General features: G+C 42.9%; 1 protein-coding gene and 1 long non-coding RNA gene across 2 annotated transcripts in view; one reads left to right on the forward strand and one right to left on the reverse strand.

Moving 5' to 3' along the window:
• Positions 1-342: 342 nt before the first annotated feature.
• The window catches only part of LOC118375787 (oxidation resistance protein 1-like), a 187,258-nt gene continuing 163,771 nt past the window's right edge, over positions 343-23,829 (forward strand). Inside the window, exon 1 of the mRNA XM_052494526.1 lies at positions 343-507. The gene's annotated coding sequence lies outside the window, so the exon portion shown is untranslated. The remainder of the gene's footprint in view (positions 508-23,829) is intronic.
• LOC127915194 (uncharacterized) lies at positions 2,653-4,891 on the reverse strand. Its single transcript, XR_008090523.1, has 3 exons — positions 4,061-4,891; positions 3,539-3,944; positions 2,653-3,178 (listed from the first exon to the last, which is right to left on the reverse strand). It is a non-coding gene; the product is annotated as an uncharacterized LOC127915194 (long non-coding RNA).

Raw genomic sequence — 23,829 nt, forward strand, 5'->3', positions numbered from 1 at the left:
CTGCCCCCTTTCCTCGTGCCTCCATCTCTCCCTCCATCCATCACTAGAACCCTTGTTTTTTTCTCTGAATTGAGAACCACTGACTGTCTGCTCTATAGCCCTTCACACAGACATCAGCTCTCCTGTCTCATAGTCTGATAAATGTATAGGTCGCTACTGCATTGGTATGATGAACAACTGAAGTGTTGTCATTTCCCCTCCTATCCAATCCGCTTCGTCACAACCAATTTGCAATATCGCTCTCCTCCAACGCCTCGATGCATCCCTCCCGTTGTTATAGAGTAGGTTTGTGTCGGTGTTGGTTTGATCCGATCCTCCCCTGCTCCTCTTCATGATGGTAGTTTCTATAACGAGAGGGTCAAATGACTCCGCATGTCTCAGCTGTTCCCACTTTCTGCTATGATGCTGCACGCTTGCAGAAAAATTAAGACTGAATTCTGTTTCACACCGACTGAGAATGTTTGTAAACAACTGAGCCCAGGTCATTGCACGAGATCCCTTCTGAAAGTAAGTAACGGTTTTATTGTGGGACTGACGCGTAGGCTATCGCGTGTGATGTTTTTGAAACGATGCACGCACCGGCTTATATTTTGAAGAGTTACATTTTATACATGGAAATATATGTATTCCCGCAAGTAATGTATATTCATGCATTGACATGTTGTTCACTAATAAACATGTTATATACAACCCCTCGCAAAGCTTTGAGAGAACAGCTGAAACGATGCTTCAGCAGAACAGTGTACGCACGCAAATACCTGCATTACCAGTTAAAACAGTAACTAACAGTCTTGACACCTTTGGTACACTAAAATTATATATTTAATACGTGTATTCTTCAAAATGCCGCGCGCGGTATCAAGTTGTTCGATGAGCGAGGCTGTCATTGTTTTTGAAGAGATGATAGTGTATGCTATAGCCTGTACAGTAGCCATACTAGTACTGTATATAATTGTCCAGCAGCCTCGAAGTAGGCTAGTTTTTGAAGTATAGGCTGTAAAAAGGATGACACAGGAACAGGGACATAATAATAACATTATACATGTTACTACACACGTACATGTGACACGTGAACATGTGATTGTATTACAATGGTAACATAATGTGCAATGATGCAATCCCCCTATTATTTTAATGTTAGTTCAATAATTCACGGTGGGAGACTGGATAGAAAGTTATCTCTGGAATGCATTCGCTGGGGAATGGAATGAATGATGCCTGCCTGCATACACATTACTCATCACTGTCTGTCTGTCTGTCTGTCTGTCTGTCTGCCTGCCTGCCTGCCTGCCTGCCTTAAACACTAATTCGCCCTAACTATAGCCATCTGGCCTGCCACTCTTTATAGAGATAATATCCATCCACAGCAATCGGGCTGCATAATGCATCAAGGTAGCCAACAGCTGAACATGTGACATGCATGGAACTTGCACAGTATGTGTTTGTTTCAGTCATTGGTTATTTCTTTTCTACATGCACCCCATGCCATGGCATTGCCCCGGTTCCACTAAGGAACTCAAGACTCAAGGTCAAGACAAGCACCACAAGGGCAGACCGACCTTGGTCACAGTCACACTTCAATTGGATATTCCCTATAGATCAGGGATGTCAAACTCATTCCATGGAGGGCCTAGTGTCTGCTGGTTTTTGGTTATTCCATTCAATTAAGACCTAGACAACCAGGTGAGGGGAATTCCTTACTAATCAGTGACCTTAATTCATCAATCAAGGACAAGGGTGGAGCGGAAACCCTCAGACACTTGGCCCTCAGTGGGATGAGTTTGACACGTGCTATAGGTGGTCTTTAGCTGGGCTACTCAAACTGTCAACAAACTACTGCAACTCTTGATACACAACAATTTGCCACTGTAGAGTTACAGTTAGTGGATAGTTCAGATAGGGGTCTGTTAACAGAAGTCATCATTACAAGCATCGTTACCATTCAAGTATAAGATACATAATGTAGTCTTTACAATTAAAAAAGTAATAATTTTAGTCATTTAAATAACTCTCATTCAACAGTTATACCATCTCTCAGCTTAAAGCTGCAATATGTAACTTTTGGAAATGTGTGTTATCAATCTATCATTCTCATTGAAAGCAAGTCAATCAATCAATCACATTTGATTTATGAAGCCGTTTTTACATCAGCAGATGTCACAAAGTGCTTATACAGAAACGCAGCCTAAAACTCCAAACAACAAGCAATGCAGATGTAGAAGCACGTTGGTTAGGAAAAACTCCCTAGAAAGGCAGAAACCTAGGAAGAAACCTAGAGAGGAACCAGGCTCTGGAGGGGTTGTCTTTTCTGGCTGTACCAGGTGGACATTATAAGAGTACATGGACATTAAGGCCAGATCGTTCTTCAAGATGTTCAAATGTTCATAGATAACCAGCAGGGTCAAATAATAATCACAGTGGTTGTAGAGGGTGAAACAGGTCAGCACCTCAGGAGTAAATGTCAGTTGGCTTTTCATTGCTGAGCATTCAGAGGTCGAGACAGCAGGTGCGGTAGAGAGGGAGGGAGAGGGAGATGGGGAGAGAGAGAGAGGGTGGAAAACAGCAGGTCCTGGACAAGGTAGCACGTCTGGTTCCATAGCCGCAGGCAGAACAGTTGAAACGGGAGCAGCTGCACGACAAGGTGGACTAGGGACAGCCAGGAGTCATCAGGCCAGGTAGTCCTGAGGCATGGTGCTAGTGCTCAGGTCCTGAGGGAGGGGGAGGGATAGAGTATATCTATTCTATGTGCGTTTGTTACTAATCCCTTTGGCCCTGCAGTCTAGGGGGGATGGAAATGAGACCCGTAACATAACTCATGCAAATCATAATAGTGAAAAGGTAACAGTGTGAGGGGAGTACGAGAGAAAAGGAATACACACTCAGGATACCTGTATCTGTAACAGTGTGAGGGGAGTAGGAGAGAAAAGGAATACACACTCAGGATACCTGTATCTGTAACAGTGTGAGGGGAGTAGGAGAGAAAAGGAATACACACTCAGGATACCTGTATCTGTAACAGTGTGAGGGGAGTAGGAGAGAAAAGGAATACACACTCAGGATACCTGTATCTGTAACAGTGTGAGGGGAGAAGGAGAGAAAAGGAATACACACTCAGGATACCTGTATCTGTGACAGTGTGAGGGGAGAAGGAGAGAAAAGGAATACACACTCAGGATACCTGTATCTGTAACAGTGTGAGGGGAGAAGGAGAGAGGAATACACACTCAGGATAATCTGTAACAGTGTGAGGGGAGTACGAGAGAAAAGGAATACACACTCAGGATACCTGTGTCTGTAACAGTGTGAGGGGAGAAGGAGAGAAAAGGAATACACACTCAGGATACCTGTATCTGTAACAGTGTGAGGGGAGTACGAGAGAAAAGGAATACACACTCAGGGAAAAGGAATACACACTCAGGATACCTGTATCTGTAACAGTGTGAGGGGAGTAGAGAGAGAAATGAATACACACTCAGGATACCTGTATCTGTAACAGTGTGAGGGGAGAAGGAGAGAAAGGAATACACACTCAGGATACCTGTATCTGTGACAGTGTGAGGGGAGAAGGAGAGAAAAGGAATACACACTCAGGATACCTGTGTCTGTAACAGTGTGAGGGGAGTAGGAGAGAAAAGGAATACACACTCAGGATACCTGTATCTGTAACAGTGTGAGGGGAGAAGGAGAGAAAAGGAATACACACTCAGGATACCTGTATCTGTGACAGTGTGAGGGGAGAAGGAGAGAAAAGGAATACACACTCAGGATACCTGTATCTGTGACAGTGTGAGGGGAGTAGGAGAGAAAAGGAATACACACTCAGGATACCTGTATCTGTAACAGTGTGAGGGGAGAAGGAGAGAAAAGGAATACACACTCAGGATACCTGTATCTGTAACAGTGTGAGGGGAGAAGGAGAGAAAAGGAATACACACTCAGGATACCTGTATCTGTAACAGTGTGAGGGGAGTAGGAGAGAAAAGGAATACACACTCAGGATACCTGTATCTGTGACAGTGTGAGGGGAGTAGGAGAGAAAAGGAATACACACTCAGGATACCTGTATCTGTAACAGTGTGAGGGGAGAAGGAGAGAAAAGGAATACACACTCAGGATACCTGTATCTGTAACAGTGTGAGGGGAGAAGGAGAGAAAAGGAATACACACTCAGGATACCTGTATCTGTAACAGTGTGAGGGGAGAAGGAGAGAAAAGGAATACACACTCAGGATACCTGTATCTGTGACAGTGTGAGGGGAGAAGGAGAGAAAAGGAATACACACTCAGGATACCTGTATCTGTTAACAGCGTTATTTTTATGCTTCTTCTTCTTAAGTTTTGTTTTTGTGTCTTTTACTTTCAGTTTTGTACACCAACTGAAAATACAATGATTCTCTAAACTATGCTTGCTTGTTTTGTCACATAAACTGAAATTAGGCAAACCATTAGAATCTTTGCAACCAGAAAATGGGGGAGCTATTTCTGCATAGTGCATCTTCAACTCTAAAACAAATTCCTCTTGACCTCAAATGGATAATTGACTTCAGCTCATGCAATTCCAATTGGAAGATGTTGAGATTGAATCATGTTTGAGTAAACAATACAAGTAATTTCAGACACGGGTATAATGTAAGAGTAAGTAATTGTATGGGGCTAACACACCTTCCATCCTGAGTCACGAGTCAATGTGCTGTGATTATGCATGCTCTTGCTAGACTTGATTAAAACACCTACTCTCAGTGATTTGCATCCCAAATGGCATCATATTCTCTATGCAGTGAACTTCTTTTTACCCAAAAGTAGTGCACTGCAGAATATAGAGAATAGGGTGCCATTTGGAATGCAACCCACTGAACGCTGCCTGGTACAAAACTGGTTATTATTATCCGAGTCCCTGTCTATGAAAATGGGAGCATTCTCATTTCTCAGAGCTGAAATGACAACAGTAGGCCTATATCATCACTAAAGGCACTATTGCTGTGAAAACTACCTTGAGCAGTTGACAATTGAATCAAGAATGCATGTCAAAAAACAACTGAAAGCATGTAGGGAAGGCATAGGAGCTACAAAAACATGACTTTATGCTCACAGGTAACCACCACCTCAAACGGGTAGGGGCGGGGCGTACAGTAGGATAGACTCTACCATGGGGGACGGGACATTTTGCTATGGGGGGCCTTGCAGAGAGGCACTTACACAGGAACAGTCCAATCAGTCTAAAGACCAGGGCCATTCATACTATACTGAATACCAGTGTGACTGTTAATATGCATATATTTAATTAAACTACCATGTTGTACTCTCTGCTACTATATGATTCATTTTCTACCCTGTTCATCAGAGATCATATAAAATCATTCAGATTGATTCACACTATGACAGATCATCAGCCTATTAACTTTATGAGCATGGAGAGTCACTTCTCAGTATCGTACCTGTTGGTTTGTGGCCTCTCTCTCCCTTCCTCTTCCTCTGTTCATGGTTGTCACTGATAATACCAAACAAAGTCTTAACAATGGAACACATCTTCATGAACCAAAGTCTCTGTGATGAAATGAAAGGCATCGAAGTGAAAGCACTCAAATTGACCAGCTAGTTTGCCAGGGGTGGTGTGTGCTGTTGCCAAGAACCTTACTTACAGTCCTTTGCACATCTATCTTTGCTCTCTTCTTGACTGGTGGCATTGTGAACTTGCTAACTCTATGATGAAGACTAAGACACTGATTGTGCAAGTAATTATGTAGCTAGCAAGTGTTCTCTTGGCTTAAAAAAAATCACAGTTTTTCAGTCCTGCTTCTAACACTGGAGGGGACATGTCCCCCATGTCCTCCCCCAGCTCCTACGCCCTTGCAGACAGGAATTTATAGACACACCACGTCAGGGAATACTATTCAATGATCATCAGCTCCAGTTTCCACTCTTAAACGATGATTAAACATAGATGCATTAGGATTGTCCTGCTGGGTTTTTGATCATCTGAGTGTATGGGTGAGAACCACTGGACTGTAAAATCCAGTGGGCTTCGCCATTTAATACGTTACAATCCATCCATCAATCAATCAATCAGTCAACCAATCAAACAATCAACTTTTTTTATAAAGGTTTTTTTACCAATGCACTTATGCTTGACCTAAAATGTTCTGCATTGAATAATTCCCTATGATGTTATTTGGTAAGACAACCACCCTGTGCCACAACCCCACTGTCTGACTGAGCGTTAGGATTTTGCTAACAGTGAAAGTTCTAGATTAAGGGATTTACTTTCTAACAGCTTTTTCAGAGTGTTGAGTCATGATGCTTGTTGCTGTGTTTTATCCTAATGAAAAGAGCTGTTCCGTTTTACAGAGCGGGATGGGGAGCGAGGAACAGGAAGAAAAGCACTCAAATAATGACAAGGGAAGCGACTGCATAGTTGCTTCCTGTTCTGATTACAGGAAATGCACATTTCATTCTCTGTGACAAGAACATTTCCAAGAAAGGCATTCTCTCATTATTGCTTCATGAGTCTTCTGGCTTTAAACACACTTCTCAGTTTTTGAAAACCTTGGTGATAGAGAAGAAACCACATTTAAGGGAAAGTGGATACCTAGTCAGTTGTACAACTGAATGTATTCAACTGAAATGTCTTCCGCATTTAACCCAATCGACATCCACATCTTCAGCGCACGGGGAACAGTGGGTTAACTGCCTTGCTCAGAAGCAGAACGAAAGATTTTTACCTTATCAGCTTCGGGGATTCGATCCAGCAATCTTTGGGTTACTGGCCCAATGCTCTAACCACTAGGCTACCTGCAGCCCCAGACACCAGTCAGGTTGACACAAATCTCAAAAAGGCATACAGTAGGTGCCATCCACTGCGAACCAATTGCTCGACAAAAATAAGGATAGAAAATTAATCCCTTAACTCATCTGAATCCGTCAACTCAACTTAATCCCTCAACTCATCTGACCCTCAACCCCTCAACTTATCTGACCCTTAACTCAATAGACCATGCAGTAATGACCACAAGCTGTATAGACAATAGCTCTATACAGAAATTACCAGCTTTGTTACTTGCGTTGCGAAAGACAGGCAGGGTTTATAACAAACATCCTTACATACATACTACGTACAGCCCACAGTAAACGGCATCATGGGACTGGTTGTGGCTTACAGAGGATTAAGCACAGCCAAGCTTATGTAAACCCAGCCCATTGACCCCACAGCCACTCCGCCCCTCCCAGACCGGCCCGTACTGGTCACTCACCCTCTGTCCCTGCCAGGCCTCAGCCTATAGACCAACTATGTAGGCTATAATGGCACCCTATGTGACCAAAACAGCAGAGAAGTTTAGCCTCGCACCTCAACACTCTTCGTTGTTGCGGAAATTGACCCACTATGTCTTTACTTAGTGCATGCAAAGTCATCTAGCTGAGTCCACCTGTAAGGGCGCATTTAATTAACTATAAATTGTGTAGACTCTTGGTGAACCTGATGATTAATATGACAGATAGCTGACATGATAAATCACAGGCTGGTGTTATGTACAGTAACATGATGGGTTGATGTTGTAATGCTGGCTGTCAACCGTGTTGTCATGAATCGCACAGCACTTAACCAAAATGAACAGTCCTCAGAGCCTTCAGTTCTGCTTTCTATGGCTTCACCAACCAACTGAATCATGCTTTTGGAATTTGATGGTACAAGGCCCCAAGAGCGTTTGTCCCTGTCAGTTTAATATCATTTTGTATAATGAGTCAGCCTGTACTGAGTTGTCTCTAACTTGCAATGACAGTGTCCTACCACCTTGCCAGGAGCTACTGCTGCTCTATGTCTACAGCTGAGGTTACAGATCTGAACTCCAATGATTGGCAGTGTCTAGAGATCTGAACTCCAATGATTGGCTTTGTCCCTACCAGAGATCTGAACTCTGAATCTTCATACAGTCCAGTAGAAAGTTCTACATGATCAATAAACAATTGGAAGAAAACATATGTTGAACTGTGAACATGTAGGGACATCAGTCAGTGATATGACATTAGACATAGCAAGAGAGTATATACCATGTATTTAAAGTAACCATAGATACAGACAACTAGTAGACTGAAATAGCATAAATTATTTGAGAAGGCCCTCCTAGTAGGCCTGTGTTAGTGTCTGTCCCATTCAGACCTACTCTAGGCCAAAGACAGGAGTTGAATAATTAATTAAAAACAACCGTGTCGTTATCAGAGCGCCAAGGACTGGTAATAGATATACTGTAGTGGTCGTGTGTCTGTCTGACTCTGCTGTGTTTAAAGAAATAATACACTCAAAAACAATATCTGTGTATTCTTTTCATTAGTCCACTATTAATGCAGTCCCTTAATGTTTTACATGCCAGCAGTCAAGTTTTCAAGGTATTCAACTTTCAAGAATCAAAGTGTCACTTGGACTGCTGGACCGCTGACATGCAAAACATTGTCTGTCTGTGGGGTTGTTTAGTGGAAGTTACAAATAGCACTATCACATTCTTAAAATCATTCTTGAATGTTTTTTGCTGTCGATCTTTAAGGGACGGTTTCCTGGACACGCATTAAGCCTAAGTCCTGGACTAAAAAAAGAAAGCTCAATGGAGAATGTCATCACTTTCCAACCTCATTCATTATCTCCAGCCCCATCCCAGTGTTCCCCAGTGGCGGTCGGTGCCGTTTATGATGCGGGAGAACAATTTTTATTGTCATGAGCATGGCCTTATTTCTATTACAGCATAATGGATGACTGTCATTTATATTCCATTCACCCAGTTCAATGTAACATCGATAGGTTTAGGCTACTACATTATACTAGAATTGTCCCTATACCCATCATGAGGTTGCTACAACCTAGCCTATGAATTAAAGTTTACAACGTCGGTACACACAGGTCAAGGGTGTATTTATTAGTCCAACAGTTGCAAATTAGAGTTTCTATTGGACAAATTCGGGTATGTTTATCCCCGTTTTGTTCCGTTTCTTCCGTTTAAGAAACGTTTTTCAGCACAATCGGCAGAATGAATACACCCCTTATCACACATAAACAGAGTTCACTTTCATAGCAGCCACGTTGTATACCTTCTCGCATCTATGCACTCTACTCTCACCTTTTCCCTATGTTTGTGGACTTCAATGCACAACACATCAACTGTATAAGATCAAAAAAAAAACTTTCTAAGCCAAACCATATCATAACTTCTTCACACAGCCTGCATTGTTGTCACCGTATTAGCTAAAGTAACGTCATAGTCAACATAGCTAATAGAACTAACTCATTCGTAAATCTGCTACAACCATGCAGTAATGTTAGTGTATAGTCAGTAAGCAGTTTAGCAGTTACACCGGCGGGCCCAAGTGACAATGAATTAGTAAAACCAAAAGCTTACCTTGACTTGGAAGGGTTCCAGTGTTGTTGAATAGTCATAGCCAGCTAGCTAATGTAAACTGAAAGTGAAAAGCAATGACCAAATCTCTCTATCTCTCTTGCGTCTCCTTAATGTTTGAAGAAATGAATTTGTTCAAAACTCTTCAACTATTGTCTTTCTCTCAATTTGAGTCAACAACTCACAACATTGTATGCATTGCAGTCTTAGCTGTAGTTTATGCTTTCAGTACTAGATTCATTCTATGATCCTTTGATTGGGTGGACAACATGACAGTTCATGCTGCAAGAGCTCTGATAGGTTGGAGGACGTCCTCTGGAAGTTGTCATAATTACTGTGTAAGTCTATGGAAGGGGTTGAGAACCATGAGCCTCCTAAGTTTTGTATTGAAGTCAATGTACCCGGAGGAGGACTGAAGCTAGCTGTCCTCCGGCTACACCATGGCACTACCCTCAGAGTGCTGATGAGGCTACTGTGGACCTTCTTTGCAAAACAGTGTGTTTTAATCAATTATTTGGTGATGTGAATATATTTAGTCATTTATTTTCTAAAAAGGACAACTTTTTAAATGTTTTACCCTTTTTAGTTTTATGAAATTCACTGAGGAGAATAGTCCTCCCCTTCCTCCTCTGAGGAGCCTCCACTGGTGTCCACATGTGAAAAGGGCACATTTCTATGTTTTGTAGTCACAAATATGAAGTAAAAATGTTCTACCTGATGAAAAAAGGTAAGACATAAAAATAAACTGATTTTTAAACCCTATGAGATTGATGGTGACTCGGGGAGCAAGAAAATAGCTTCCCTCAGGCTAGAAACTCGTTGCAAGTTTTGAAAATCACAATTTCCCCCCAAACAAATCCTACTCGAGGATGTCTTAGGGAAGGATATTTTAAGACTTTTCTTCTTATCTTTTCAACCACAGATCGTAGAAACACGCCATTTTCACATAATATTATGTAGACCCTGGTATGGGTATGAGATGATGAGCATCAGGTTGAAAAGTGGTGGAATTTCCCTTTAATATGTGAATTCATTATAATTTTGTGTGTTTTGTACAAATGTTGTTAATGGCACAGTTATGTGTCACAGCTTTTTTCCAAACCTAAAGAGCCGAAAGTAGCTTTTATAACATAGGCCTACTGCGTCCCACAATAGTTTTTCATAACACCGTAGGCACAGTCATTGACGCTGCTGTCATGTCTCCTTCAGAATATTACCCATCAACCATTCTCTAGGGCGTTGCTTTGGTCTGAACATAACACTCACAGGGATAACATGAATTAACTTAGCACCAATAAAACAACACTGTGTGCTCGTAGAGGATGAATAATAGAGAATGCTGTTTTTGAATGGCCTATCAACCTTGTAGAATTCAAAGATGCATCATTCTGCTTCACAGTAAGCACAGTATGCTTTCACCGTGTGACCCCAATGAGGATTTAGTCATCGCTTTGCCACCTTTTGTTTCTCCTAAAACCACGTCAGGTTTATTCAAATGCAGTTTCATGTGTCTTTCATTCTTAAAGAATTTGCCTCTATGGTTTGGTGTTTTGAAAGATCGTGTTATATTGCTGTTGCTTTTGAGTCTTGCTAAATGTCCACATAAGTCCACTTTTGGCAGACGTATTCATATTGCTATAAAACTCCTGTATTATGATCCAGATTAGCAGAGCTGTTATGTAAATGCTCACAATGTGTCGTTACAGGTTCACAATTCAGTACATCATCATTGGATTGCGTCTGAGGCAGTGCTAGCTGTGCCACTAGAGATTCTGGTTCGAGTCCAGGCTCTGTCGCAGCCGGCCGCGACCGGGAGAACCATGGTGCAGGGCACAATTGGCCCAGCGTCGTCCGAGTTAGGGGAGGGTTTGGCCCGGCAGGGATGTTCTTCTCCCATCATGCTCTGACGACCCCTGTGGCAGGCCGGGCGCATGCACGCTGACACCAGGTGTACAGTGTTTCCTCAGACACATTGATGCTTCTGGGTTAAATGGGCAGTATGGTTGGGTCGTGTTTCAGATGAGTCATGGCTCTTGACCTTCACCTCTCCCGAGTCCGTCTGGGAGTTGCAGCGATGAGACAAGACTGTTACTACCAATTGGGGAGAAAAAAATAACTGTCATAGGATACATCCCAAATGGCACCATATTCCCTATATAGGGCTCTTGTCCAAAGTAGTGCACCATGTAGGGAATAGGGTGCCATTTGGGACAAAGGCATAGTGGCTGGCTGTAACACGCCCTTGTAGAAAAGCCAAGGATAAAGCCTTGCGCTCCTATTCATTTGTATTTATTTGTCTTACGCGCTTGTCGGAAGTGCTCATGATTCAGAAGCCCTGCGCACGCTGGGTAGGCAAAGTGTTCCCATTTTTAACCATTTCATTTGTCTGATGGGACAAACTCCACCTACCCGGCGGACCAGGAGAGCTGTGGCTAAATCAAGAGAGCCTACTGTGCTGGCCAATCGGCTACTTTTAAAACCATGACCAGAGAGAGACTGTCAAAGAATACATCAGAGAGCTTCTGTTTTTATGAGTGAGTTTGTGTTTTTACGTCAACACTGTTTTTATTCAACACTTTTAAAAACATAAAACACTCTTCTCCCTACTTCCACTCTCACTGCAGCTGCAATGAATAAGTGGCCAAGTGTATCGATAGCGGCCAAGTGTATCGATAGCGGCCAAGTGTATCGATGGCGGCCAAGTGTATCGATGGCGGCCAAGTGTATCGATGGCGGCCAAGTGTATCGATGGCGGCCAAGTGTATCGATGGCGGCCAAGTGTATCGATGGCGGCCACGTGTATCGATGGCGGCCACGTGTATCGATGGCGGCCACGTGTATCGATGGCGGCCACGTGTATCGATGGCGGCCACGTGTATCGATGGCGGCCACGTGTATCGATGGCGGCCACGTGTATCGATGGCGGCCACGTGTATCGATAGCCCTGCGTTTTTATTATTAGCAGCTCATCATATCTATTTTAATATCAAGGAATATTTCACTTTTTCTGGTCATAGGAACAAAATACATTTGTGCATAAGGCAGAAATGATGCGGTGCGACTCAAGTTTAGCCATCAGGTGGAGGACGATGTCCCCTCTCTCTGGACAGTTTCACCGGAGGAAAGGAGAGAGCAGGGACTGTGAGAGGTGGGCCCTCTGCTGCCAGAGAGGAAGAGGAGAAGCGAGAGGTTTCACTCTCGACAAATCTGTCCAAAATAAGCCCAATGTGTTTCTATGGGCTTATTTTGGACCTAAACTTGTCGCCTGCCTTCCCACCTTTGGGGCAACAACTCCCATTGTTAGGGTGGAGACTTGATAATATACAGATCTCTACTGCTGCTCTCTCCCTCCGCTGAGACTTACTATCAGATGCTGGTTCCATCAGTCCAGTAAAATAAAAAAGTGAATTATTTCAATTTATGCTCAGCTGTGCCTCACAAGTGATACAGCAACTGATTTATTTTGTTATCAAATCTCAAGTTTTTTATATAATATGGTCTGAAAAGAACAATATCGGCAGTCCAAACATAGCCAATATGCTGTGATAATATAAAAGGATGCACAAACCTCATTCCTACAGAACTGTTTTTATTAGGTTAAAGGTAGACTCTTAAGAGTGTTGAAGCGTGAGGCTCAACTTCTCCACTGGCTTGGAACCTGGCTACCACACTGTAGCAGCATGAAGCGAACCCGTACCAGGGTTGCCATGTCTGCGGTCTTCCCGTGAAATTGGGCTACTTTGAAAACAATGTCGTGGGTGAAAATGTATTGATTGTGTGTTATGGGATTTTGGGCAATTTCTAAATTGCACTGCGGACGCCATGGCATTTCTCTTAAAAAATATATCAATTAATTTCACTGTGACCTGCTGCTGACTATTAAGCAGTGAGGAAGGCTGTTGGTGAGTGAGTGAGTGAGTGAGTGAGTGAGTGAGTGAGTGAGTGAGTGAGTGAGTGAGTGAGTGAGTGAGTGAGTGAGTGAGTGGGATGGCTGAAGGGGTGTGTGTTGAGCACAGTTATTGGGTGTTGAGAGAGTGCTGCTTCAGGCATTCATGACAAGTGATGTGAAAACAACAAACTAATTAACTAGCACTAGCTAGCTACTTACTTCTCGCTCATTCTTGTTTTCCTCTTTCATTGTATCCTGACTGCACCCAGTCCTACCAATCATTACTAAAGCCAACACAGCAAGGGAAAGAAACTGAGAAATAATCATCTGACAGTTTCAGAGAGAGGGAGCGAGGATCGAACGTGCTTTCTCTCTGGGTATGTAGTCAGGGCTCGAAATGAAGGGCGTCCCATTGTCCCCGGGACTAAAAAAAAATATGTCTGGAACCGTTCAAACAGACTCTGGGACAGTTCTGGAACGATTGATCCAAAATTCTTTTTTTTTTTAGAAAGCAATGACGCTAAGGCAACAGATCAGGATGTTTAGCTTAGAATATTAATAAACGTATTCGTTCACATTAGAAGCACATATGCGCACACGGCAGTAGGCTATGCGCGAATGTTCCAAAATGCAATTAGTGGGAACACACTGTTCTAAAAAAGTGCACTGCACATGCGAGCCGTTTCATGTCACATAGAATATCTGTTAGGAATGTAGTAAGAGGGGAGATCTAAAGATGCAACAACTAGCATGGGTTGCCTTATGACTAGGATTGTGTCTTTGCCTGCTAGACAATGAAAGAAAGTAGATTTGAAAACCAATAGAACAACAGAAAATGCTGGTTTCAATGACACAATGAAGCGTTAATAAAATAATTCCCTCAACATATGGTCTGATTTTGGGAAGACATGCCTCCTAAAACGAAATAAAACCTCCAGGTTTTAAACAGTTAAGTTTATGGTTAAATAGTTCCAAATTGCTGACTGCCTTGCAAGGTGGCTGATGTGTGCAGTGTGCTACAGTCACTGACCTTTCTCTCTGCTCCTGTGACCATTTGATCAGAACGAACCATGCCTCGAGTATGTCAAGAGAATCAAGCCTTTAGAAGTTCATGTTAATAATTGTCAAAATGACTGGCTTATCTGGGCCAGTGGAGGCTGCTGAGGGGAGAACGGCTATAATTTTCACATGTTTGATACCATTCCATTCACTCCATTCCAGACATTATTATGAGCCGTCCTCCCCTCAACAGCCTCCACTGATCTAGGCCAAATTAAAAGTCTCATTAAAGCTTGGCTACAATTTCTAATGCCTCCCTCATGTCAGTCAGCATCGGCGTGGACATGAGAGTCTGTAGCCAATATGCATGTAACCTAGGCTACACTTTTACATGTAGGCTAATTATTTATTCACATTTAGCCTATGCAAAATATATCTATTTCTGGCTCAGTTGACAGCCCCATGTATCAATTTCAGTAGTAGGCTAGTCATATTAGCCTTTTAGATCACCTATGAGTAGACCCATGTTGGCATCTCTCCCCAGAAATTTTTAATACATATTTTAATTTGGGACAGTTCATCTTCAGTGTGGAACGGTTTAAATTGCACTTTGGGATGATTCTGGGACGGTGATGAAAAAAGTCTCGAGCCCTGTATCTAGCAAGCTAGCTAGCTAACATCGGCCATAAAGTTGAAGTCAGAGGAGCGAGAGAGCGCTGTTCAGCGGGGCAGAGGTGAGGACAGAGAGGAACCGATTAACTCCATTACTGTCTATCAAATTGATTGATTGATTAATAGTAGAATAATATTCTCTTGATGTACTGGAGCTCCTCACTCTCTTTCTTTTCCATCTTTGTCCAGAAGGATGAATGACTGGGAGTTGGAGTCACACCTGAATTTACTTTTTTTACGACATAAAAGAAGCCCACAAATGCAAACTGTTGGGGCTTTAAGATTTTTAAGATTATTTTAGAGTAATGTGACTTGCATTAACACTATTTCACAATGTTTAACATTGTGTTAATGCCATATCACAGTAATGTTTTATGAAAATACATACTCAGCTTGCTTTTTGATTGCGAAAGTGATCTTGACTCAGAAAAGGTCGGTGACCACTGCCCTAGACTGATTATTAAATTAGGTGTCATTGGATACATATACAGAGTGTATTATATTACTAGTATTATGTGAAGTAGATTATTGTGCTGTACTATGGTTATGTCAGTACATGTAACGGTTTTCTTTAGGTGAAGTAGAGGCGGACCAAAATGCAGCGTGGTTGTTATTCATTGTACTTTAATAAAGAAACTACACGAATAAACTAACAAAACAACAACCGTGCGAAAACCTAAAACAGTCCTATCTGGTGCAAAACACAGAGACAGGAACAATCACCCACAAACACACAGTGAAACCCAGGCTACCTAAATATGGTTCCCAATCAGAGACAATGACTAACACTGTAACGGCGTTCTTCGTTTGTCGAAAGAGAGTCGGACCGAAATGCAGCGTGGTAGTTACTCATGACTTTATTGGAAAAAGCGACACATGAAATAACTATTACAAAATGCAAAACAACAAACGGAACGTGAAAACCTAATTACAGCTGGTGAAACTACACAGAGACAGGAACAATCACCCACGAAATACAAAGCGAAACCAGGCTACCTAAATACGGTTCCCAATCAGAGACAACGAGAATCACCTGACTCTGATTGAGAACCGCCTCAGGCAGCCAAGCCTATAAAACACCCCTAATCAGCCGCGATCCCAAATACTACAAACCCCAATACGAAAATACAATAACATAAACCCATGTCACACCCTGGCCTGACCAAATATATAACGAAAACACAAAATACAATGACCAAGGCGTGACAAACACCTGCCTCTGATTGAGAACCATACCAGGCCAGACATAGAAATAGACAAACAAGACATCCAACATAGAATGCCCACTCAGATCACACCCTGACCAACCAAAACATAGGAACAGACAAAGCAAACTATGGTCAGGGTGTGACAGTACAGCTATTTACCAGGCACATATGGAAATATGCTTCAAATAGTAGCTGGACATCAATTTGCTAATTGTTAAACCAGTATGAACAACATCATACTATACAGAACGAAACAACTTTTTTACTTTAAAATCTGTCATTCTGTTACTAAACTGCATCTACACTGTTCTTCAAGTATTTTTTTTAATGTTCAGTGGAAATTGTTCAATGTAGTCCTTGTGCATAGAGTTGTATGGTTTGTTTAACTTTGTAATCATTGGTTTTGGTTTGACATATACATTTGAAAGTGAGAAATCGGAGTCGCAGTGTCAGTATAGAGACAGAATCTCAATTCAACGGCTCCGACACAAGAGGTATGTGCAGGGTCTACAGTCAATCACGGATTACAAAAGAAAACCAGCACTGTCACGGACCAGGATGTCCTGCTCCCAGGCAGACTAAATAACTTTTCGCCCGCTTTGAGGACAATACAGTGCCACTGACACTGCCCGCAACTAAAACATGGACTCTCCTTCACTGCAGCCATGAAAACATTTAAACTACGCAAGGCTGCAGGCCCAGAGCTCCAACAGCCGCGCCTCAGAGCAGGACCAGCTGGCTGGTGTGTTTACGGACATATTCAATGTCCCTATCCCAGTCTGTTGTTCCCACATGCTTCAAGAGGGCCACCATTGTTCCTGTTCCCAAGAAAGCTAAGGTAACTGAGCTAAACACTACCGCCCGTAGCACTCTTCCGTCATCATGAAGTGCAGACTAGTCAAGGACCATATCACCTCCACCCTACCTGACACCCTAGCAATTTCAACCACACTGCACACTGCCCTAACCCATCTGGACAAGAGGAATACCTATGTGAGAATGCTGTTCATCGACTACAGCTCGGCATTTAACACCATAGTGCCCTCCAAGCTCGTCATCAAGCTCGAGACCCTGGGTCTCGACCCCGCCCTGTGCAACTGGGTACTGGACTTCCCGATGGGCAGCCCCCAGGTGGTGAGGGTAGGCAACAACATCTCCACCCCGCTGACCCTCAACACTGGGGCCACACAAGGGTGCGTTCTGACCCCTCTCCTGTACTCCCTGTTCACCCACGACTGCGTGGCCACGCACAGCTCCAACTCAATCATCAAGTTTGCGGACGACACAACAGTGGTAGGCTTGATTACCAACAACGACGAGACTGCCTACAGGGAGGAGGTGAGGGCCCTCGGAGTGTGGTGTCAGGAAAATAACTTCACACTCAACGTCAACAAAACTAAGGAGATGATTGTGGACTTCAGGAAACAGCAGAGGGAACACCCCCCTATCCACATCGATGGAACAGTAGTGGAGAGGGTAGTAGGTTTTAAGTTCCTCGGCGTACACATCACAGACAAACTGAATTGGTCCACCCACACAGACAGCATCGTGAAGAAGGCGCAGCAGCGCCTCTTGAACCTCAGGAGGCTGAAGAAATTCGGCTTGTCACCAAAAGCACTCACAAACTTCTACAGATGCACAATCGAGAGCATCCTGTCGGGCTGTATCACCGCCTGGTACGGCAACTGCTCTGCCCACAACCGTAAGGCTCTTCAGAGGGTAGTGAGGTCTGCACAACGCATCACCGGGGGCAAACTACCTGCCCTTCAGGACACCTACACCACCCGATGTCACAGGAAGGCCATAAAGATCATCAAGGACAGCAACCACCCGAGCCACTGCCTGTTCACCCCGCTATCATCCAGAAGGCGAGGTCAGTACAGGTGCATCAAAGCTGGGACCGAGAGACTGAAGAACAGCTTCTATCTCAAGGCCATCAGACTGTTAAACAGCCACCACTAACATTGAGTGGCTGCTGCCAACACACTGCCAGCCACTTTAATAATTGGAATTGATGGGAAATGATGTAAAATATATCACTAGCCACTTTAAACAATGCTACCTAATATAATGTTTACATACCCTACATTATTCATCTCATATGTATACGTTGTGGCAAACCTCTTCCAAGGTTAGGAGCAAACTAAGTGGTAAACTGTCACCAAATCACCCAAGAATGAGAGTTCTTTCGAACAGGACAGTACCTGTGTGTTTGTTTCTCCGTCCTGGTCCACCCAGGCCGTAGGCGGGTCAAGGATAGCAGGGTTCGGTACACGAATCAGGTTCTCGGTAGGTCCAGGTCCAAACGCCAACAGGTAAGTCCAAACAATCTTCAACACGGTAAATCCAGCCAATCTCTATAGTCTCTTTCTCTATTGTTCATAGCTCCTTCCAGCCCCTCTCTTCCTCTTCCTGGTTTTTCTTGACCCTTTATCTGTGAGTCGGCTCCACCTTCTGAGGGTTCCCCTTGCTTCTGGGACTTGTAGTTTTTCGGCCATTTTGTGATCTGTAGTTCTGACAGGGGTGGCCATTTTAGTGATCGGGCAGAGCCCGTTTATTAGCTCTGCCACAACGTATATACTGTACTCTATATCATCTACTGCATCCTTATGTAATACATGTATCACTAGCCACTTTAACTATGCCACTTTGTTTACATACTCATCTCATATGTATATACTGTACTCAATACCATCTACTGTATCTTGCCTATGCTGTTCTGTACCATCACTCATTCATATATCTTTATGTACATATTCTTTATCCCCTTACACTTGTGTCTATAAGGTAGTAGTTTTGGAATTGTTAGCTAGATTACTTGTTGGTTATTACTGCATTGTCGGATCTAGAAGCACAAGCATTTCGCTACACTCGCACTAACATCTGCTAACCATGTGTATGTGACAAATAAAAATTGATTTGAGTTGACTCTGTTACTGTGGAATTGCCTGTATAGACAGTTGCTGGTTGGTTGTCTCCTGGCTCCAGTCTGAGGAGTTTTTGCCGACTCTGAGTTATTCTGACATCCAGTTGTTGACACACACACACACACACACACACAGAGAGAAAAGGTAAATATAGGGGTCAAAAATGATGGAAAGGCTGTTTACTCTTGTCTGCAGTAATTGACTGAATTTCCATAATCACCTTGTGTTTCCTGCCAAGCTAAAGTGACCTCTATTAGTGTGTGAGTGTGTGCCCAGTTGTATGTGCCAGAGCCTGGTTCTTTCTGTCCCCAACCAAGGAGGGCCAACAGAAGCACCTAGATCTTCTGCACATATTCTGTCAGACCTGGGCCCTGACAGACCTGGGCCCTGACAGACCTGGGCCCTGACAGTAAATCTCAGTAAGACAAAAATAATGATGTTCCAAAAAAGATCCAGTTGCCAGAACCACAAATACATATTGCCAGGACCATCCATCTTGCCCTAGAGGACACAAAAAAACTATACATACCTCGGCCTAAACATCAGCGCCAGAGGTAATTTCCACAAAGCTGTGAACGACCTGAGAGACAAGGCAAAAAGGGCCTTCTATGCCATCAAAAGGAACATGAAATTTGACATACCAATTAGGATCTGGCTAAAAATATTTTAATCAGTTATAGAACCCATTGCCCTTTATGACCAGGTGGCGAATCGCATCTCTGCATGTCTGGCAGACATATCAGTGTGGATGACGGATCACCACCTCAAGCTGAACCTCGGCAAGACGGAGCTGCTCTTCCTCCCGGGGAAGGACTGCCCGTTCCATGATCTCGCCATCACGGTTGACAACTCCATTGTGTCCTCCTCCCAGAGCGCCAAGAACCTTGGCGTGATCCTGGACAACACCCTGTCGTTCTCAACTAACATCAAGGCGGTGGCCCGTTCCTGTAGGTTCATGCTCTACAACATCCGCAGAGTACGACCCTGCCTCACACAGGAAGCGGCGCAGGTCCTAATCCAGGCACTTGTCATCTCCCGTCTGGATTACTGCAACTCGCTGTTGGCTGGGCTCCCTGCCTGTGCTATTAAACCTCTACAACACATCCAGAACGCCGCAGCCTGTCTGGTGTTCAACCTTCCCAAGTTCTCTCACGCCACCCCGCTCCTCCGCTCTCTCCACTGGCTTCCAGTTGAAGCTCGCATCCGCTACAAGACCATGGTGCTTGCCTACGGAGCTGTGGGGGGAACGGCACCTCAGTACCTCCAGGCTCTGATCAGGCCCTACACCCAAACAAGGGCACTGCGTTCATCCACCTCTGGCCTGCTCGCCTCCCTACCACTGAGGAAGTACAGTTCCCGCTCAGCCCAGTCAAAACTGTTCGCTGCTCTGGCCCCCCAATGGTGGAACAAACTCCCTCACGACGCCAGGACAGCGGAGTCAATCACCACCTTCCGGAGACACCTGAAACCCCACCTCTTTAAGGAATACCTAGGATAGGATAAGTAATCCTTCTCACCCCCCTTTAAGATTTAGATGCACTATTGTAAAGTGACTGCTCTACTGGATGTCATAAGGTGAATGCACCAATTTGTAAGTCGCTCTGGATAAGAGCGTCTGCTAAATGACTTAAATGTAAATGTAAATGTAATGGTTGTGAGGTCTGGGGTCTGCTCACCAACCAAGAATTCCAAATTGAGACTGCATGCAGAATTCTGCAAAAATATCCTCTGTGTACACCAAATAATGCATGCAGAACAGAGCCGATACCCGCTAATGATCAAAATCTAGAAAAGAGCTGTTAAATTCTACAACCACCTGAAATTAAGCGATTCCCAAACCTTCCATAACAAAGCCATCACCTACAGAGAGATGACCCTGGAGAAGAGTCCCCTAGCAAGCTGGTCCCAAATCATGAGAAAACAAAAAAGATAATTACTTGACACATTGGAAATAATTAACAAAAAAACAGAGCGAACTAGAATGCTATTTGGCCCTGAACAGAGTACACAGCGGCAGGATACCTGTCCACTGTGACTGACCCAAAATTAAGGAAATCTTTGACTATGTACAGACTCAGTGAGCATAGCCTTGCTATTGAGAAAGGTCGCCGTAGGCAGACTCAGAGTACACAGACCAACAAAGAATTCAAAAACAATTTTTGATAAACTTCCATGTCTATTGGGTGAAATACTACAGTGTGCAACAACCACAGCACCAAGATGTGTGACCTGTTGCCAGAAAAAAAGGGCAACCAGTGAAGAACACCATTTGAAATACAACTCATTTATTTATTTTCCCTTTTGTACTTTAACTATTTGCACATCATTCCAACACTGTATATTGACATAATGACATTTGAAATGTCTCTATTCTTTTGGAACTTGTGTAAGTGAAATATTTACTGTTCACTTTTTATTGTTTATTTCACTGTTGTTTATTAATTTCACTTGCTTTGGCAATGTAAGCATGTGTTTCCCATGCCAATAACGCCCCTTGAATTGAATTGAGAGAGAGAGAGAGCGAGAACACAGGACTGGGACACTGCTGCACATGGGTCTAACTCATATTTAGATCTTTTAGGACATTTTAATATTGGCTATGTAAGCAGTTTTTTAAGTGGATTAATTAATCCTGAACGTTTCAGTTTGAATCTAAGGTATTGATATAGCAATGAAACAAGATATCAATGCACATACAGCACTGTGTGGGTGACAAATATTTACATGGTTTTGTCCCCTTCGTTGGTACTGTATTCCTGTGAGTTTGTAGCTTACAGTTGTGACAATGCTTATGGTAGGATCTATCTGTATCCAAGCCTCTGTCATTACAGTATCAGCCAGTGTGTTGACTGCTCTGTCAGGCTTTAGTATAACAGACCTTATAACCGGCTCATAATAACTACTGGGCTGTTGGGTGTCCTCCGTCAGTCCACCAGGCAGCTTTCAACAGAAGTGCTGACCAGCAGTATTATCGACTAGCAGTAATACCTGCTGTCCTGTCTGTCTACCTGTGTGCAGTTTACCCACACTGCTAAGCCTACCTGGGTTCAAATAGTATTTGAAATAGAGTATTTGCTTTAGCCTGCCTAGAGTGTCAGGTGGGTGGGGTTTGCACTTATTTTGGTTCCATTGCAACAGGCAAGATGAATCGAGCACATGTGAAGTATTTGAAATTATTTCAAATAGTATTAGCAGGTCTTGCTGCTAAGGGCTGTTTGTGTTTGTCAGGACACTCGGTCCGCTCTGAGATAGTTTCACGAAAACACAAGGCTGGCTTAATGAATGAATGTGGGAAAGAAAACCACTTATCTCAGACAAGGTCCCTAGTTACTGTACCTCCTACCACTCTGTTTCTCTGGTTTAAGTCCCAACCTTTCACCGTCTATTACGATAGGAAAAAGGTGGAAACTGCTGTAAAACTGATCAACAAATGTGTTTGTGTGTTTGTGCGTATATGCCTGTCTGCCTTTGTACTTGCGTGCGTGTGTTCAATCACAAATAGTATTAAAACCCTTTTTTCAGTTTGTTGGAGGATTTGGTTTCCCCTGGCCCTTCAGAAAGATAGTCTGGAGCGTTGTTTACGTTTTTCAGAGATATGGCTCCGGTTCATCCGTAAAACATTTTCTGGGTAAATCATTTTAAAGCACTACAACACTGTGATCAATGAGTCAAAGTAAATTGTGCAACTCTTTGAAATGGCCCCACTTTTCTCTTTATGTACCGTTGTTCTGTATTCTCTCACAGGTTACAGCGCGGTGCTGAATGTGAGATGAAACGGTGTAAAATAACAACATCTCTCTCTGCAGCATTTATATATCTTCTTATTATCAGTTCCTTCAGGAAGTAAACATACCCCTTGAATTATTCCACATTTTGTTGTGTTAAAGCCTTAATTCAAAATCGAAAATGTGCTTGAAACTCACCACTCGATCGAAGGACCTTACAATGATCTATATGTGTGGTACAGAGATGGGGTAGTCATTCAAAAATCATGTTCACAACTATTATTGAACACTGAATGAGTTTGTGCAACTTATTATGTGATTAGTTATGCACATTTCTACTCTTGAAACGTATTTAGGCTTGCCATAACAAAGGGGTTGAATACATTTCAGTTTTTTTTTTTAAAGTCCATACATTACAACAGATGTCTCGAAACAAAATTCCACTTTGACATTATGGGGAATTGTGTGTAGATCAGTGACACACAATTCAGGCTGTAACACAACCAAGTGTGAATAGTTTCTTTACTGTATATTCTTATTCACATGACTCATATGTACTCCTATAAAAATAGAATACTTGTCGATGTGAACATGCTAAATGTCAACCTCAATCACAGTCATGTTCTGTGCTGAGATAAGATGTAACTAATACAGACATCATACACACTCTTGCTCAAACACATCCAATATCATACACATCAACCTACTCAGATTTACTACACACATAATATCTTGTCTCAATTTTCTAACATCTGTGGCATTGGCTCACAGGCAAACAGGCAAGGGTATAAAACAAATATTGCTAGAACCTGTTTCTTGAATTCTAAATATCAGACATTTGAAAGCTCTAATTTACCTCTGATGGCAGTAACTTTACAAGCACTAATTATGGTCAGTTTAGACTGAGAAGAGCATCTTGTTACGGTAAGGGGTGAAATAAGTATAGCCAGTTATAATTGTAACGGTTTAGCAGATTATTAAAAAAAGATCTGTCTTTACATGGCTAAAAGAAAAGGAATATAACATATACTG

The sequence above is a fragment of the Oncorhynchus keta genome, chromosome 34, assembly GCF_023373465.1.
Source record: "Oncorhynchus keta strain PuntledgeMale-10-30-2019 chromosome 34, Oket_V2, whole genome shotgun sequence".
Classification (NCBI taxonomy): Eukaryota; Metazoa; Chordata; class Actinopteri; order Salmoniformes; family Salmonidae; genus Oncorhynchus; species Oncorhynchus keta.